General features: G+C 46.1%; 1 long non-coding RNA gene across 3 annotated transcripts in view; it reads left to right on the top strand.

Moving 5' to 3' along the window:
• Window positions 1-3,369: 3,369 nt before the first annotated feature.
• Window positions 3,370-19,702, top strand: part of LOC107054686 — a 52,913-nt gene continuing 36,580 nt past the window's right edge. For 2 of the 3 annotated variants that reach the window (XR_005840090.1, XR_001469198.3), the window contains exons 1-3: window positions 3,376-3,436; window positions 3,584-3,674; window positions 19,290-19,400. This is a non-coding gene — a long non-coding RNA (uncharacterized LOC107054686). Of the gene's footprint in view, window positions 3,437-3,583; window positions 3,675-19,289; window positions 19,401-19,702 lie in introns of all 3 variants that reach the window. The other variant, XR_005840091.1, reaches the window with a different exon arrangement.

The raw sequence follows: 19,702 nt of genomic DNA, 5'->3' as shown, positions 1-19,702 counted from the left end.
CCAAGTGGGTGTTGCATATCATGTGGCACTGTGCTGAACAGGAACGATGGGGAAGTGGGTTGGGGAGCTGCTGGGTGGGGACTGCCGGGCACCACACAGCTCGATCCTCCCCATTGTGATGGGGGTGAGAACTGGAAAAAGGTAAAACTCATGGGATGAGATGGTTTAATAGGACAGAAAATGAAGGGATAATGATGATAATTATCAATATTAAAACTATATGCAAAACCAGTGATGCGCGATGCACTTGTTCACCGCTGCCAACCAGTGGTGGGATCTTCTATTTCTGGATGAGACCCACCACATCCCAGCTGCCAGAGCTCCTGGCACCCTGCTGTGCCTCGTCCTCAGCCCTCACACCTCCTGATCCACCGGAGGCACTGTGGGAGATGCTGAGGTACCGCTGTGCTCTCATGGGCCGCCCATCCTCCAGGGCAGCGTTGGTGCTGCGTCCTGCAGGGCGCTGCAGTGGAAAGTTTTCACTTCTCATTTTGCAACTGCTGTCTTTTAGGCTGCAGAGAATATAACACCGTTTACAATATAATATATTGTAATTGATTATACAATTTAAGAATCAAAATCGCACCGCACTGTGACAGAATTAAATGCTCTCATTGGCTGGCTGTAATTTCCCCCTCTAGAATTATCCATGAAGAATATATAAATGTTTGGTTTCTCATTCCTATTGGGACCATATTTCAAAATCTCTGAAAATCTCTGCGGTGGAAAACAATTCCTCTTTTTCTATACCATTCTGCTCGGCAGAGCTGTGTTAAACCCACACAGAGCAGAGCTTTGTCCTTGGGAGGGAACAGGATCAGATATTGCCTGAAGCTCACCAGGGATTTAATTCCAGTTATTAATTTCATACAGAAGCCATCCGGATACTACAAAGAAAGGGCAGGAGCGTGAACTCCTCAATTAGATCATCAGCAGAAATGTATTAGCAATAACATATGTTGCAAAGGGGGAAGTGGGTCTGATTTGTCTGGCGCTTGATTCCACCTGGTACTTCTTTCACTCTTTGACACGAGGGAAAGAAGAGACAAATAACGGCGATGCCGATCAGCCATGCCTTGCTGCATGCTCTGCCATTAGCAAGACGTTATCGCGGTGTTCAAAGAATGATTTTTCTTTTTTTCTCAGATAATTTTGTTCCCTGGCGACAGTCGGGTCTGTAGCCTGCACTGTGAATGCGTCCCTGTGGGGGTCCCTCACTCCTGGGGTCCAAAAGGACGCATAAAAAAGTAGACAAAAAAGTAGACAAAAGCAAGCAAGGAAAAATGCTTGTGGGGACCTTGCAAGGAAAGCATTCTTCCTTCGTGTTCCTTGAGGAGATTTATTCCTGGAGAGGTTTGGCAGCATCTAGGGGGACGTGGAGGTGTCCTAAGAGTTGGACTTGATGATCCTTACGGGTCTCTTCCAACTGGGGATACTCCAGGATTTTTTTTGTATTCAAGACGTAACGTTTGGTGGAAGATTTTCCAACTGGGAAAATCACACAAAGCAGTGGTCGGGCCTTGAAAAACTGCTTTGTAAGAAGGTCTGTGTGCACAGCACTTTGTGCTCCAGTGCTGTGCTGCTCCGCATGGGCTCCACCTGTGCTCCTGGTGTCCTCGTGTTGGCACCCACTGGATGGCACAAGCAGGTTAGGGTAGCAAGGCAACACTAAGTTCACACAAATCACTCTTGGTCTTCTGTATTATTAAACTACACACGGAATCTTACAGGAGTATTGTGAAACAAATTAAATGATGATTCCTCCTCCAATTCGCACCTAATGATTCATTAGTTATTATTGGAACAAATGCAGTGAGCGCTGGGCTGCACTCCTAAATATGGATTCTGATGGCTTTGTTTGTTGGGTTTTTTTTTTTTTTTGCATGCTGTTCAACAGAGAGAACTGCAAGTAGGTGTCATGGGGACGTGCCCATGGGTGCCCCACATTTTGTACCTGAGCAAAGTGGTTAAAAAATGACAACAATCTTGGGTAGGTTTTATTTTATTTATTTGCATCATAGGAAAATGGCACAGATTTTGTGGGAAAACATAGGTTTGATTCTGTGGATCTTAAAAGGAAGAAGATGGATGCATAATGAATTATTCAGACCCAGAGGGATTGGCATTAATGTGTGCATTGGACATGTGAGCTTTTTGCCAGGCCTGGATTCACGGAGTTGATGGGTTTGCTGTGTGCTCATGAGGATGTGGGTGATGGCATCTGCATGCCTCCAGACTGGGGCTGTGTCCGGAACTGCTTCACTCCTTTTGTTGGTCCATTTTTTGCTCTGATAGATTCTGCGTGTCACTGACACTGCAACTCACCAGTGTGATGGAAGACTGTTGTCCAAGCCTTGAGCTTGTCCACCTTTTTGCAACAGATTGTCTTCAGGTTTGCATAGTTGGTCAACACGCTCTAGCCCTCGGGTATCCAAACTGTGTCCCCATCTCAGTTCCATTTCCCCCAATGCTGCCTGTCCACTCCTCTCCTCCTCTTGCTAACAGCTTTAAATACAAATATTTCTAACAACCTATGCCAACGGTGGGCCATTCCTATATTTAAAAGCAGCCTAACACCAACGCTCAAAGTCCAGGACTATGCATCATGGTGCAGCTTGCAGTGGACAGTGCCTATGTGCACATTAATGATGCAGCTGCTAGAATTGTAGAATTTGCACGTGGGTGTATACATGGTTTTCTTCTGCCTCGGGGCTCTCCATCTGGCAAGGAAATAGCTACTGTTGCATGGTGGCAATTTCTTAAACATAAAGAATTAGAATGTGAACTCAACAATCCCTTGCCAGGGTGATGCCCTTGCATGAACAAAAACCAATCCAGAGCATGTTTCCTCCTTCTTGCAACTTTTAATCTCCCATGTAAGCCACTTGGAACGTTTCTATGGTTACCTCCTAGAATATCAGTTTGCCAACATCAGGTCATTTCCATCACAGAACTGCGATTCAGGCTGGTCTTTTAGCTGTGCTGAACTTTAGCACTGATTTTAGACTCCCAAAGAGCTGGAGGTGTAAAGTCAGAGGTGACTTCACCACCATTTCTGTAGTGCTTGCCACAACTTTGATAGCAGTACAGGATGGAGGATCAGCAAGGGAAAGGCAAAATACCAAGGGTTTCATGTCCAGAAATTATGAAGTCACGTGGCAGCTCAGAAATACACTCTTGAAATGGCGACAGCAAAACATGTATGGGAACTGCTGAGTCAGGGCCTGAAGCAGTGATGGAGCACCTGGGGAAAGGACCCGGTCAGCCCTGGGAGCACAGGTGAAGGCAATGCAGCTGTGTGATAGGAAGGGGTGGAGCCTGGCTGCACCTCTCTTAGACCTTATTTAAGGGCTGACTGTCCCTTGGGAAGGGTCTCTTTCTGGAGATCCCTCCTTGGTGGGGCTTTCTGCTGTGAACCTGGAATCTTCTGATATGGGTGAGTAATCTTCTTCTCTTTCTCTGTAGCACCTCTCTATTGTGCCAGTCCTTTCATTATCACACCTTTGTTGTAATGCCTTTCCCACTGATCTGCCCAGTTGCTATACAGACTCATGATCATTCATTATCTTATCTCCTGTTTCAGGCTCTGGAAATCTCTGGACTCGTTGTCAGGAAGGTGAGCACAAATATGACTTTTTCAGCACTGAAGGCATTAATGGCATTCAGCAAAGTAGGTAAGACTGATTATTCATACCCAGGAACTGCGTGTGTTCGTACACAAGAAGTATGCCACTCGAAAATGTGATAATGGATCAGATATATCCTTGCTCATAATAAGGAGAAATGGGAATTCTGATGCTGCCTGGGCCGCTGTAATTCTGCATTCAGCAGCTAATCATAACAATACATTCTCTAAACCCAAGCTCTCCTGACCTGAGTTTGAATGCATGGGGAGCGCAGAAATACAACCCTCTAAATGCAGTTTCTGTTACCAAGTTGAATTAGAGCTGTGCTGTGAGTACGAGAAAGAATGTGAAACCTTCTTGTCAGCTCTAAGCAGAACAATCACTTATTTTTCTTTTCAAACCGGGGAGGTCATGTTGCTGATAGTCACAAAAATAAGCTTTTTCGAGTCAGCAGCTTTGCCTGATCTGTTGGAAATGTCACTACTTGCTGGTAAATATTCCAGCAGCCAGAAGTCTGTTTCTAAACCCAATTATGGTGGCTGTCTGACAACAATGCACTTACTTATCACAGCATCCAAAACACCTGACCACTTAAAAGCAGCCATGTGAATAGTGAAGGGCTTCATAAGTCTTCTGGGGACCGAATAACAAACGAAATTATTCTTATTAAGCTCAATTTTTTTTTTTATGGTGGTACAAGGGCTCTAATTCTGACCCAGATGGAATGCTATTGTTCCACTGGTGAATTCAAAATGCAAGGAATAACACAAATCCATTTCTTCAATAAGGGCATAAAAAGTATATATCTGTAGTTTGATGGCATACCTGGCATAGCAGTGATGCTATTCCTGGTCTCAGTGCAAAGCAAAGTCAGAAGCAATGCTGAGGCACAGACAGATTTCTGGATGTGGTTAAGGAGAACTCTTTAAGCCATGGCAGGGAACTCAGGAACTCGGGGACTTGTAAAATACCTTCAGTAAAAAGCAAATATAGGTTTAATGAGTGCCTGGAGGTCTCTCTGGGTGTAAAGCCAGCTAATCGTGCTGCTGAAGGCATGAATTCTTGCTTTACACAGGGATTTACCAGTGACCTAGGCCTGCAATAGGAATCCCAAGCAATTAACAAGAGAGAGCAGTGGGGAAGATCCCAGATGGTTTACTGGGAAACACAGCCTGTACTTAGCAAACATTGCAGTGCTATGTCTAAAGCATGGGATCTTTGGCCCCTGTCAATAGGGAGAAAAGCCAGCAAATGGAGAAAAGCCACCAGCATGCTGGTGAGGTGCTTAATGGGAGGGCAGCGAGTTAGAAGACTAGTTTGGGTGCTTTGATCTGTAAAGAGGGAGCATGATCTTCATAGGACCTGCTGACAGGACAAGGGGAAACGACTTCAAACTGAAAGAGGGGAGATCTAGACTGGGTATAAGGAAAAAGCTTTTTACAGGGAGGGTAGTGAGGCATTGGCATACATTGCCCTGGGAGGTGGTGGATGCTCTGTCCTTAGGAACACCCAATGCCAGGGGATGGGGCTCTGAGCACTGATGGGGCTGTGGATGTCCCTGTTCATTGCAAGGCAGTAGAACCAGATGGCCTTCAAGGGTCCTTTCCAACTCAAACGATTCTATGAAACTGTACTGTGTCCTGCTATTTCACCCAGGGGCAAATCACTTTCTCTTGGAGATGATCCAAATGGTCCCTCCCTGCCCTAGGGCTGCTGCGATGCTCTCCTGCGTTTACTTCTGTGGATTAACTTAGAGCAGGACTGGATGGCGTGGGCTGTCCTTGCAGTTCTCTCAAGTTTCCCAGGAGGTGGGGATGTGCAGAAGTGGGAGATGTTTGTTTTCAAGGAAGGGAAATGGGAAAAGTCCTCTCTTCCTGCTGGTGGAGGCAAGCAGTGCATGGGGCTGTGAAACCAAAATGGCAAACAAGAGGAGACTGAATATCTGTTATCTGAATATGATAACATCTGTGAATAGAATCACACTGCATTCTATCACTTAGCTTGGATATCCGGAATGGGTTCTGCAGCAGAGGGTGGTCAAGCACTGGCACAGCTGGCATGACATAGGGTTTGGGTGGTGTGGTGTGGAGCCAGCAGTTGGGCTCATGGGTCATCGTGAGTCCCTTCCAGCGTGGGATCCACTGTGATTCCCACAGGAACACGACTTCATTCTAATGTGAACAGTTGCCAACCAGCCTTAAAAAAAAAAACAAAAAAAAACCAACAAAAAAACATGTCTTCCAGCTGTATTCATGCAGCCATGAGCCTCTGCCACATGGACCAGCTCTGTAAACACATTGCTCAATGAATCCTAAGATCAAGGTAATTCTCTGCTTTTGATACAACATTGTGAAAGTGTTTTAATAATCTGCGAGACGGTGAGAAAACATCAGGTGGTGCAGAGCAGCAAGGAGGGCATGGACGTGTCAGTGGGCAGTGCAGGCAAAGAACAGAGGGAGGCTGCTGAGCTGTGCCTTTGCCATGGAGGAGAGCACAGCCAAAGGTCCACCCCAGGCTTGCGTACCAAACAGTGATTTGGGCACTTGGTTTCCACTCGGTTTTCTTTCTCATTAGTGCTTAATTCATTGTTTTATGTTGCCGACATGCATCTTGAATGTGAAACTGAGAGAAAAGGAAAATCTTCTGCATATCTATTTAATGAGATGCAAGCACAAATGGTATTACAAGATAATTCCTTAATATGTGAGAATTAAATCTGATGGAGAATTTATGCAATTGAATCACTTATTTATGTGGATGTTCAGAGCACCTATCTGTAACAGTGAGTAAATTAAAAAAAAACACAAGCAGGGATAATCCGAGGGATAAAGCCAGCGCTGATCTCTCTGTCTCTTGCTGGAGATGGGCTGTCAGAAAGATTTCTCAATTCTCAAGTATGCTGGCTCACTTTGGTCCTTATTTTTGATTGGGAAAAAAACATTCTGTACTCCTGCAAGTCCTCCCCCATCAAAGCCCAATTGGCCTGTAGTAAAGCACAGGGAACACAAGATGAGGTTTGGTTTCTCCCTTGGCCGTGGTGTGCCATGGTGTCTCTGGTGTGAGAAGTCCATAAATGCAAGGTCTTCTTTTTCAATTCATAGAATCACCAAGGTTGGAAAAGACCCACAGGATCACCCAGTCCAACCATTCACCCTTCACCAATGGTTCTCACTAAACCGTGTCCCTCAACACAACATCCAAATGTTCATTGAACACCACCAGGCTCGGTGACTCCACCACCTCTCTGGGCAGCCCATCCCAGTGCCTGACCACCCTTTCAGAGAAGTAGTGTTTCCTAACATCCAGCCTGAACCTTCCCTGTTGCAGCTTGAAGCCATAAAATTGCTTGAAGCAACTGATGCTTGAAGGCTGAGGGAAGGGCTTTGTGCCAGGCTCTGTCCAGAGGAACCCAACCCTTTTGATTGCAAGCAAACTAAATGTGATTATTTCAACTTTTTTGTTATTCCTGCACTTTATTGCCTGAGCCGGTAGGAGAGCAGCCTGGAGAATGAGAGAGACCCAATGAAGAGGTTTTAAATGCTACCTGTAGGCAAATTGAGAATTGCCCCTCCCAGTGCTAATCTTATCCTTATTGCACTAATGACAGCAGGTGTTATTGTTCATAGCCAATACTGGTGTGTCTGTTTGAAAAACAAGCAAATCCCTGAAGTGCTTCAGGTGAAAAAAGAGAATAATCAAATCTTTTATTCCTTCTGAAATGAAATGTTTCCCTGGTGTCACAGCGCCTGTAATTAAGGAGCTGAAATCCACACTGAGACAAAGCTGGGGCTTTCCTTCTGCCTTTATCTGGCAGTAGTGGGGAAATGACAGTTCCTACAGTAACTGCTTCCCAAAGCATTGTCCTTGTGGTGGTTATCACACCAGAGATGGGCTCTCTTGCTCCAGATTGGTGCACCAGGAGGCTGCTGTGCTGGAGCATGGTATGAAGGGCACAACATGAGCCCTCCTGCCCCAAGGAGCTGCAGGGATATCCCTGCCACGGTCAGGTCCTGCCTGAAGGCACTGAAGCTTTGCTTTCTCAAAGGCTGCACAAAGACCTGAGACATCCAGCCTCACTATTAATGGCTCTTTTAATTCAATTACTTAGCAAAATTGATTTAATTAAGAGCACAGCCTAGATGGGATTATTGCAAGGCTGTAGAGTGTTGCGAATAGATTACAGTGGCACTGAGAAGGCTCACTATGCTCCCAGGAATAAGAGGTAGGGCTCATGCCACAAGCTGTTGTTACCATCACAGGGCATGAACAGACTCACCCTGTGTCTGCAGCAGTACTGGTGGAGAAAACTCAAGCACTGCAACTTGGCCACAGCATCTTAGCAAAGTCAGCACTGGGGGTTAGTCAGTCCTGGATGGAAATAGCATCCTTCATGGTCCTCATGGTGAGGTGGTGCTGGGCTGGGAGGATGAGGAAGGTCCCACGTGAAGGCTTTGTTTCTACAGAGGAAACTATTGTCAGGATCCTCCCAGCCCACAAACCAGGTGGAAACCGTCACTGTGCTGTGTGCAGTGATGAGAACAACTGATACCCATAAGATGTGTGGCAGCAGAGAGCAGCACCAGCCCTGGTAAGATGATGCTCCATATGCTGGGCACCAAGGTAGGGGGCAGAGAAGGGAATTGTGCACCAACCCAGGCTAACAGGTTGGATCCCTGCAGCCTCAGAGCTAAAGCTCTCCTGGCCATCAGGACTTCTTCCTGCATGGACGTTCAGTTGCCTCCCCCATCCCTACATTTCCCCAAGGAAAATGAGCTTAGAGCTCAGAGGGTCACACTCTGTGAACACCCCAAGCAGTCTCCTGTGCTCCCCTGGATGGAACCATTATAAAACCCAACTCCTGATTGCTCATCCAGACAACACAGGGCCATTGTACCCTCTCACTAGCTTTGTTACTCTCAGCTCCTCCTTCTGGCTCAGATAATCCACTCCTTGCAACATCCTCTGTTTCCCATTAATCATGGTTTGCTGGAAATGTACATATTTATTGCTTTTTATCTTGTTTAATCTATTGGGTCTTGCAGTCCCTATTCATTTTTGCTGCTTCCCTCCTAACTCCCACCCATTTATCTTCTCTGTTATTGCATCTGCTTGAGTACAATTTGATTATCTCCTGCCAGCACTCATGCCAGCCCTGAGCTCAGTGGTGGGACTTCATTCTGCAGAGCGGTTGGTCTCCCAGAATCATCATTGCCTGAGTTACAGTGGGGATGCAAAGAGAGGATCTGGTGTTCTCACTTCTCTGCTTAGTGGGGAAATGAGGTTAATGTTTAACAGTCGTCTGTCTTTGGAAGCCTAAAAGGTAACCAGGCATCTCATTCCACAGCTCCGTGCTTCTAACAGAATAGCTCCCTGTGCTGTGCAGAGCTTGATATCTCCGACAGTAACCTACAGCAAATGGATGAGCTCTGGGAGGGACCTCCCTGCTGTGGGGATGCCCAAGGCCAGCTGGGGCTCGTTTCCTCCAAGCTGCTCTTTCTTCATGCCCATTCATGAAAGACAGAGCAATTGGGAGTGGGGACTTGGCTCTTTTGGGGGGGGGGGGGGGGGGGGGGGACTACTAATGAGGCACCTGGGTGTCAGGGAGAATTGTGGGCTTCTTTCTAAGCCACAGATGGCCATCCACAGTGAGATGGATCAGAAACGCATTTGCTTTGAAGTTATGCCATTCTGATACCATTGGTTCAGCTGTGGTGCCTTTTGCATCTCGCTTTGTGGCACAGAGCAAGGAAGTCACTGTGGCAGCTGAGCACCCCTATGTGACCACAACACACAGTCAGAATGATTTTTCTATGAGCATTTGCCTTTCCACATGGCTTGTTTGGGGTCTTTGGCTACTTTCTGAACTCCACCTAGGTCATGAAGCCCTATTGATGTCTCAACATTCCTAAGAGACACAAAGCAATTCAGTGATAAAATTAGATACCTTATTAGATGGAAACCTTGTGCAACGCAGACTGATATCATGTAATAGCTCTGGGGCAAAAGAAATGCAACCAAGAACACTTGCTTAGAGGGGGTGCAGCTGCTCACTGTCCCATGGGTGGGATTGGAGAAAAGCTGCTGGCAGCATTGCTGGCTTTGATGCATGTCCATGGCAGTGGGGTGGTGGATGTGCAACGGGTATTTGTTGGTTAGTGCTAGGGCCACGAGTTGGACTGCTGCTGGGCAGTCTCTAGGCTGAATCCAGTTCAGTTCTACAGAACTGAGGAGACACTGGGGGAAGTGAATATCGTGCATCCACCTGAACGGGCCTTAGGTATTCACAAACCTCTTAGCTCGTGGAGCACTGAAAAGCAGCCACTTCTGGTGTGACTTCTGGCTGCTGGCCAACAGCTTCCAGCAAGCACGTCTTGCTGGTAGTCATAGATGAAGAAAAATCATGTTCAGTTGGAGTTGAGGAGAGGGAGGGCCATATAAATGCTCTGTCAGAAATTGGATGGGCATGAAGCTCCAAAATGAGATCTCTAATTATGGGAACCCTCTTAGAGACATCAGTATGATGGATGACAGATTCCGTACTGCACATGACTGTAAATCCTGCCATAATCTTCTCCTTCCGTGCCCAGAGGAAACATCACTCTAACGAATCCTGACTCCTGGCTGTCTTTAGCTCTGTGCTCCCAGGTCCCCCTGCTCTGCTTCAGCCTCTCAGAATGCCTCTCTACTGCATGCCCAGGTGCTCCCTTCCTCTGACCATGTGTGGCTTTTGGGGATGGTAAGCTGCAGCACGCTGTGGATCCTCTCCCTTCTCTGGATCAGAAAGCAGTCACCGTGTAAGGATGTGAGAGGCTGATGGGTTTTCTTTCACGTTGGTGGCTGCGCAAAAGCCACCATTCTGCTTTTCTGACAGGACAGATCCAATTTAGCAGGAAAAATACAGTAGGGCAATGATTTGCTTGTATTTGAATGCTTTGTGCTCACACTGGGTCCTGGATATAGGGTCACTGCCATCTGGGTCAGAAGAAGCACCAGGGGCATGTAGTGACCCTGACTCACTGTGATGGAGCTGAACCATTGGGAAAGGTACAGGGGTTGGAGACATTGGGCCAGGAGTAATTTTTAGCATATTCGTATACCTCAGAATATGTCTGAGCCAACAGGAGGACATTTCAACCCATGTTCATGTTGTCAAGGCTATCAACATATGGGGTGATCCTCATTCCGTATGACCTGGGGCTGAATGCCAGCCAGTTATCTTTGTTTTCACTGAGCCCTGTGCTCAGGTTCCTCAGCCCCATAGAGACTGATCCCATGGAGTAGACAGGACAGGAGTCTGTGGGGTTGATCCTTGGCACAGAGTCAGAGGATAGAATCATTAAGGTTGGAGAAGATATATTTAAGATCAACCAAGTCCAATCCCAGCCCACCCGAACCGTGCCCACTGACCACATCCCTCAGTGCCACATCTCCATGGTTCTGGAACACCTCCAGGGATGGTGACCCCCCCCCCACTCCCAGCCTATTCCAATGCATCACCATTCTTTTAGAGAATTAATTTTTCCTAGTATCCAACCTGAACCTCCCCTGGTGCAACTAAAGGCCATCACCTTTTGTCCTATTGCTGTTACATGCGAGCAGAGAGTGAGGTTGCTGTTACATGCAACCTCACTACAGCCTCCATTCAGGGAGATGGAGAGAGCAATAAGATTTCCCCTGAGCCTGCTCTTCTCCAGCCTGAACCACCCCAGTTCCCCCAGCTACCCCTCATAAGACATGGGACAGATTCCCTGGGCTTCAGTGCCTATTGCTCCACTGGGCCATGGGGTGGTCTCAGGCTGCTGGACAGCAGCACTTAGGTGACAGGGAGACCTCTGAGCTCAGGTGGGAGCTGGCATCTCCTGGAGGACTCCAAGAGATGGGTGGGAACTGCCTGCACCCTGCAGTGGAGGGCAGTGCTCCATGTTCCTGCATAGCTGTGTGATGGTAGGACATGGGAAGAGATGATTAATGAGTATAATAAAAATGTTAATCCATAGAAATGAAACCTTCCTAATTAAGAAATGTCTTCTGAGGCTTTTGCTTCTCCTTTCCAAAGCTGCCGTGTGTGCACGGAGCATCTCCATCTACTCTGGTGTGATTAACAGAAAGGCCAACGGTGCCAATCACGCACCATTCATCCACATTCGACAAAGGGGATTATTCCCAGCTCCATCTCCTTGGCAGAAAGGGGTGAGAGTGCTCCTGCACCACTGACTCCTTTCTCCTGGTAACAGTATCAGCTGTGCTGGAGAAAAGAAGGATTTAAGCTAATGAAAGGATTAGAATAATCTCTGTGCAACCCCGTGCTCTATGGCTGCTCAGATCTGTAACACAGCTGTCTGTCTGTCTGTGCCAGGCAGCAATCTCCTGGCTGGACAGAAGAGAAATGTAATGGCAGCCCAGTGGCTCTTCTCTGTCTTCAGGATGAAGGTTTTCATCCTCCAGATGGATGATCCACAAATGGAACTTTTTCGTCTTGAGCTAAAAGCCTTATTTTCTAACCCTCAAATTACTCCAGAAGGCCCTTCCTGAATTCTTTGGCTTGATGCTTACTGATATATGGGCTCTGGATCTGTGCTATGTGTCATACTCACTGTCACACAGGACTGGGAGTTGATAAATCGAAGGGTGAGGGAGGGGTGGAAGGGATATTTATGGCCATGTAGGGAAAAGGCTTTGTTGGATCTGAGCAGAAGGGAAGAATCTGCTCGCTGTGCCTGTTTCTTCTTGAGTCCTGCACCTCCCTTATGGCTCTGAGGTCAGAACCGTAGATGTAGGAGCATTGCTCAGACCATCTCATTGCTTTAAGGATACGTTTCTTTCAGTCTCTTTCTTCTTTTTTTCCTTCTTTCTCCCAAATATATGTGTATGTATTTCCCATCAAAACCCTCCAAATTCCAAAGTTTAAGAACAGAATGTCAAAATAACATAGTCTGTGGTCCAGAATATAACATCACAACAACCAACCATACGACTACAACAATAACAACCAACCAACGAAAAGCCCTGCTGTGGGTGAGTGGACAAGTTTAATGAGAAGTGAGAAGTGGAATTAGATACAGGGTTCAGAACACAGCACAGCTCGGAGGTGCCCTTCTGAGTAGCTTTTATTCCCAGCAGAAATTATTGCCAAATTTTCTGGAAGGATGTGTTTTCTGATCCGTGATTATTTTGCATTTGTAAAGTTGGTCTTAAGCTCCATTTCCTATCAGAAGAAATCACTTCTGACAAACAATGAGGCAGCCCATTAATTAGTTGTCTCTAATTCTCCTAAGATTGTTGCTGTAATTAATGTCTAACTTTCTGAAGTATGCTTAAACTGGAATTGTTCCATGTTTAATAGCTAAAATGTCCCATTAGATAAAGTTAATGCAGCCGTCATGGAATGGCAAATAGGGACTGCGAGGCCTTTCTTTAAGGGATGCATAAATAATCTTAACAGAAAACATGCAGGCTGAAATGCAGGCAGAATAATGTCAATACCATTAGAAATAGCCTTTCATGGGCTTTTGTGAACAGCAGTTGTTGGGCTTAATGGCTAATTACAAAGACTCTTTTCTTGGACCGCTATGGCATCTTTTACCCAGCTATGGACTGGGCATTAGGTTGCAACATCCAAATGTCCCTGTTAATATCCCAGGGATCTGACTCAGGCTGTGTATTTGCTGTTAGGATTTTCAGGAATTTGAAGGCAGAGACCAAAATCTTCCTCCAGATAGATTCTCTTTCCCAGGAAGAGCACAGAATTACAGAATTGTAGGGGTTGGAAGGGACCAAGTCCAACCACCCTGCAAAGCAGGCTCCCTACAGCAGGCTGCAAAGGTAGGAGTTCAGATCAAAGCATTAGAGTAAAAACGAAGATTTTTTCCAGGAAGAAAAATGAAATAATTGTGGTTTTCTTTCCTTGAAATTGTTCCTTTTCAAACGGTGATCTAGAGTGCCTTGCTTAGGAGTATATCTCAGGTACATCTGTCGTACCGCTCACTCACTCTTGAGAAGGTTTGGCTTTTAGTCCACCTGTTTTTCTTTTCTTCCCTGATTGCAAGACTGTCTTTCTCTTGTTCAAAACACCTTTGGGGATTACGCTGAGATGGAAGCAAAGTGATTGCACCACATGCTTTTGGCACAGTGACCCAGGGAGTTTGGAAGTCCGCCTACAGAGAGGGCCAACCTGACCTGTTCTTCCTCCTCCAGGTGGTCCCCACTGTCTGAAACCAAAGTGATCCTTCGAAGATTGCATCAACAAGAGAAACGCTGACAGTTCTGAACTTCTTATGTAAAGATTTTCCAACTTTCAGTTGTTTTTGTGGTGGTTTTATGATCTCCTTCCAATGGGTCGACAGCCTTTGCAAGCCTGGGACTTAGGAGTAGATTTATGAACCAGTGACAGTGTCACTGCTCTAATGCCACAGAAAATACTTAATGTTTCCTCCCCTTGATCTCCATCTTACTCTTTGCTGAACTGTGTGCTGGAAGTTCACAGTGCTTTGGTTTCCACCATCCCTCTGATGCCCTCAGGTCACTCGTCTCCAACACAGACTTTGACACTGTGCCATCTTGGTTCTGGCTGTGTCATTCTCGCTTTGCTTTTAGCACATCTAAAATGTTGGTTAAGTCCTGTAACCAAACAGTCAGGTTTTATAATGAATTTACTCATCAGTCCTCATTCACTATCTCACTGGATGCCCTGGTGCTGGCTACCATTGTCAACAATACTTAATTCTAAATTCTGTCCTGTGTTACTTCATGCTGAGAATAATCGTGGTGGAACGTATTAGGAACACCTCCAGTAAATGGCACATCTCTGTGTGAATTATTGATAAAAGAACTCCCCAGAGCTGTAGGGACATCATTAATTCTGCTTGGTGATAGTCTTCAGATGAAAATGTTGGGCAGTGCTGTCAAATACTGCAGCCCAGGCTGAAGCATAGGAGTGTGAGTCAGCTCCCCACGTTTTTCTTTCTTCAGTGCGGATATCTGCAGATGAAATGCTCTCTCTGGCTTTTCTTATGGCCAAAGGAGAGGAATCGATGCTTTGTAGGGGCAGTCAATGGGCAGGATGTGTGGGCCCCTGGATGTTCCTGTTTCTTCCATTGGTTACAAGGAAAACCTCATTTTTTTGTGCTGAAATTCCTTCTTTTGACTTTTTGATCCGACAGTCAGCCCAGCTTTGATTTTCTTCCGGTATTTAGAATGATGCTGTGCTGGTCTCCTGCCCCTGCTGTGGGCTCTGTGGGGTCTCAATGAGAGCTGCTGCATCTCAAGAAAGGCCCTTTCTTGAATGATTTTCCCCATTTCTTCTCCAGCACGAGAGTTGTTGACATCTTGCCATGAAGGTGTTGAGAGACTTCTTGAAGTGACAGTGAATATTCTTTCTGTGTATCATCTGCTTTTTTACTATTTAATCACAATAAACATAGTGGAGCCTTCCCCTCAGCTCGCTCCCAGGTGTATTTTCTTAATATATTTTTCAAAATACCTCCCCCGGTTTTATTAAGCATAAAAAGATGAGCTGTAAAACCTCAGAAATAGGCCCAGAGCTTTTATGCTGTAAGCGCAAAGGCTGGTGGGCAGCCCTTGGGATTCTCTTGGACATAATCATTGTTTTGGGGGTTTCCTCTTTCGGAAAGCTTGGAGGCACACAGCTTTTGATGGGTCTCACTGGGCAGCTTCCCAGGCATGGAGAAAGGGGCACTTGGCTGAACATGAATCAGCAATACTCGTGGCACTTAAGATAGAAGGGACGTGCACAGAGAATATGCATGAGTTCAGTTTCTCAGCACGGTGCGGAGGGCTGTTAAAGGTTATAGCTGGCAGAAATATCCCAAGATGCATATTTAACATCCCTTCATTATTTTGAAAGCTGTGTTCATGTAGGAGCTGGAAGTTTCATAAGATGTATTTAAATTTTTGATATTCAATTTATTTTAAATCTCTTGTCTGGCGCCTGTAATCTGATTTAGCAAGATACGTAAACCAATTTGGAATAGTGAGTGTGACCTCCTTCCCATCCTGCCTGCACCCTGTGCTGCAAAGCAGGCTGAGCATGGGCGTTTTATTTGCGCGTGTGCAAAGAAGATAAATCAGCAGCAGAGAGAATGGTTTTGCTGGGCCCCTATTCTCAATGCTGCACTGTTTCTGGTAATAGAGATTCCTCCATCTATTGAAATTCAAGCCAGAAGTGTGTTTGCTTTTTCCATGTTTCTGCTGAATAATTGTTCTGCAGAAAACCCCAGGAGTGGGGATTGGTGGGCAAGCAGAAAAGAGCCCCCTGGGGCACTCATCAGCCTGCTCTGCGGGACTCTGGGACAGAAGAGCTCTGAGGATAGGGCTCAGGTTGTACCTGACCATCCCGTGGAGGTGGAGACCACATGAACGTGCAACCTCGGTCACAGTGCCCAGCAGTGGTGCCACAGCTCAGCTTGGAGAGCATCCCACCTGCTGCTTTTGGGCTCAATGTATTGGGATTTTGGGGTCCACTGAGCTCAATGTATTGGGATTATGGGGTCCAGACCTCACCCCACCATTCTGCTCATACAGTAGCAATGTGTATTTCTTTAGTCCCAGGCTCGGCGAGCATTTGCATTATAGCTAATGCTATTCTGTAAGTCAGAATTGTTATTGCAAGCTTGTCTCTCCAAATGAGAATAATTATTTTAACTATCTTCTATGGGGTTTAATAATCAGTTTTAAACTAATACATACCCAATAAACTGTAGCAACATAATTACTTAAAGTTTGTTGCGCCTTCCTGTGTGATCATTGCCAGGAATCCCTGATTTGCCTTTGATCACTTTGGATGTGCTCCACTGCTTCCAGCACAACGAGCTGGTGGGAAGCACCTGGGAAAGCAGGATGAGGAAATACTGTTGATAGTCAAAGTCCAACAGGGCACAGTCCTGACCAGGGCTCCTGACCAACCTGCTTGAGCAAGGAGGTTGGATCAAATGGTAGAATCGTAGAATCATATAAACATTATGGTTGGAAAACAAGCCTCTAAGATCAACCAAGACCAACCCCAATCCATCCCCACCGTGCTCAACTGACCACATCCCTCAGTGCCACCTCTCCATGAGTCTGGAACGCCTCCAAGGACAGTGACCCCATCACCCCAGTGGGCAGCCTGTGTTTCCTAATGTCCAACCTGAACAGAATCATGAAACCATTAAGGAGAATCATAGAATCACTAGGGAAATAGTCCATACAGGTCCCTTCCAGCCTGACATGTGCTGTAATTTTGTGCAGTGAGCCGCCTTCTTTTTATTTTCTTGAAACTGTTCCTTTACTTGGTACTGAAAGATAAGGAGAGCTAACAACCTGACAGGAGATGAGTTTTCTTCCTTATCCTGGCATGCTGATGATATTAATTAATTATTAAGGCAACAGTATGCTGTGTTGGTTGCTTCTTAGCGAGCGGGGGAATAGTTTCCTCCTCCAGTATGCCACAACTGTCGGTATCTGTTGCATTAATCAACTTGTTGCCTATGTCATACAATAGCAGTAGCTTTCCCTGCCTCTCATTATAATGTATCGTTATAGTACAAGGTGGCTTATCAGTATTTTCACCTCTTTCTTTCCTCTCTGGTTCAGGTCGTTGCATATTTATATGCAGTTAGGTCAGGGTAGGAACATCCCTCTAAGAGCCCCTGCCAAAACCAGCATCTGCAAATCCTGCAAAAGTGAATAAAATCAACTGTTGAGTTGGATTGGTCACTGGCACCATGGAAAAGGCTCCCCAGTGGGGCAGACAGATATATCTGCAAATGCTGGATGTTTGGTCTTTGCCACCAAACAGAAGCTATAGCAGTTGCCGGTGAGTCCAAATGCCATAACATCAGCTGGGCAATCACAAAAATAATGTTAGCAGAAGCTGTTTAGGGCACAATGAGACAAACCACAAGCTGAGATCAGCCGTGGCCCAGCTCTCTCCAGTTCTGCCCATAGCAGCTGTGGGGGAAGAGCAGTGCAAGCAGGTCTGGGCATAAAGCTGCTGTGGGCAGTGCCCCACAAGTGTCGCAGATGGCGCTTGCTATGCGGATCAGAGCAGACATACTACTGGAATCAATGTCCTTTTGTTACCCCTTCTGTTTCTAAAAGTCAGACTAGGGAAGCTGGATCTCTTGGCGCTGCCACGTGAGGGATGGAGCAGCAGGGAGTCACAGCTGTGGTTCTGAAAGTTGTGCGTGCTCTCTAGGAAGCACTCCTCAGCTGCAGAAGGACTTACACGTTAAGTCTCTTGTCTCACATCTGAAAGGCATGTGGTGGTAGCACATGCATGACACGGCTCAGTTTCTAAAGAAACCATTGCCAGCAAAGAACTGGTTAATCCAGTGATGGAGGACTGGCCCTGCTCGTGGATGTTAATGGTGATGGAGGGTGGTGTCTTTCTGGAACACTAATACAGTATTCTGAGGACTGGAAAACTACCAGCACGTGTTCTGATTTGTCCTTGTTTGGTACAAAGGTTTCCTCAGTAGCAATGTGGGATCCTCCATGCTTGTTGCCAACCATGCATGTGCATCAGCCTCCTGGTTAGTCCTCCTAGACACTGGGACAGGTTAAATACACATGGAATTTAACCCTGAGCTCTGCTTGTTTGTTTTATGGCTTTGGAGGCACTAGAGGCCACATTTCCTAATCCTCCTTGATAATTAATATAGTAAGAGCTAGCTGAAAGCAGTCCAGCTGGAATTGTGAATTGCAGTGTCGGAGATGGGTCTAGGCAGCACAGCAAGGAACGCCTCGGGGAGCAGGTGGCAAAGGGGATGCAAAAGCAGTGGGTGAGAGCTTTGGAGAAAAAGGGTTTGTCAGATAACATCACACCAGCGTTTACTGAGAAATATTTTCTCAATTAAGTTACTCAGCTTTTCATTAGCTTAATTTCTTTCGCTTTTTCTTCATTTTTATGTTGTTCTGAGTAATAAAAGTGTTTGATTTGATAAAATTCTCAAGTTCTAAAACCCCGAGATCTCCAAAGTTCTGATTTAGTTTCTTTAATTAACCCCCTCATCCTCCTCCCCAAAAAAACTTTTGATAGGAGAAGGTGTTCTTTCAACCACCCATGGTGTCAGATGTAGGCACCAGAAGGTTGGGATGAGTTCAGGGAGGCAGAAGGAGAATGCTGAGCGGGGGGGAAAGGCTGTGGACATCAACACCATTGGGTGCTGGGGGCTCTGAGATGGCCACTCTGCATGGGTTCCTGTTGGACGTGAGACTCAGGGCTGGGGCTTTGTATGGACACTCATGGCACTGAGTGACACAGGTCAGTGGGCATGGAGAGGATGGGTTGGTGGTTGGACCTGATGATCTTATCTGTCTTTTCAACCTTAGTGATTCTATGAGACACAAAGAGCTATGGCACACCGCACTGACTGTGGGAGCCGAAACCACTGTAAGAAGTAGGGTAATATACATGGCACTCTTAACATGCATTTCTTACGTGGTAATATTTTTCCTTTAATGTTTAAATTCAAATGTATAGTGCACAGGGCTCGGTGCAAGTCAACCAGATATTAATTAACCCACAAACGTCCACGAGACAAGTCACACTTGCAGACATCAAATTAATTTCAGATCTATTGGGATAATTCTAATGAACTGCATGAGGTCCACAGCCCTGTATCTGGCATGGCAGAAGGAACATTAATATTCTCTTTGTAAAAGACAGCAGGAGCTGGAGGCTCAGAAGAAATACACTGTGCAGGCTGTCAGCATGGAGACACTGAGCTCAACTTCACCACGACAGGCAGCCCCCAGCACAGCTGTAACAAAGAGGTAAGATGGTACTGCCAGTGTTTCAACATTCTCATTCCTCTTCTGTTATCTGCTCTTCTGTATGCTTGGGTCCAATTAAAAAGATGTATTTGTATATATGTATATTAAGGTCGTTATTATTTTCTTTGCCATGTCCTCTTGGCACTTCAAATTGTACGTAACGTCTTGGAAAATGTGTAGGTTTGGACTGGAGTGGATAGAAGAAAGTGGAGATTTCCTGCCCCACATCAGCAGCCACAGGTTCTGTGGATCCCAATGGAAAAGGCAGTTAGAAGGACATGGTCCTGCACAGGCTCTGCTGC

Source organism: Gallus gallus, chromosome 15, assembly GCF_016699485.2.
Source record: "Gallus gallus isolate bGalGal1 chromosome 15, bGalGal1.mat.broiler.GRCg7b, whole genome shotgun sequence".
NCBI lineage: Eukaryota > Metazoa > Chordata > Aves > Galliformes > Phasianidae > Gallus > Gallus gallus.
This window is presented reverse-complemented; position numbering and strand designations above follow the sequence as displayed.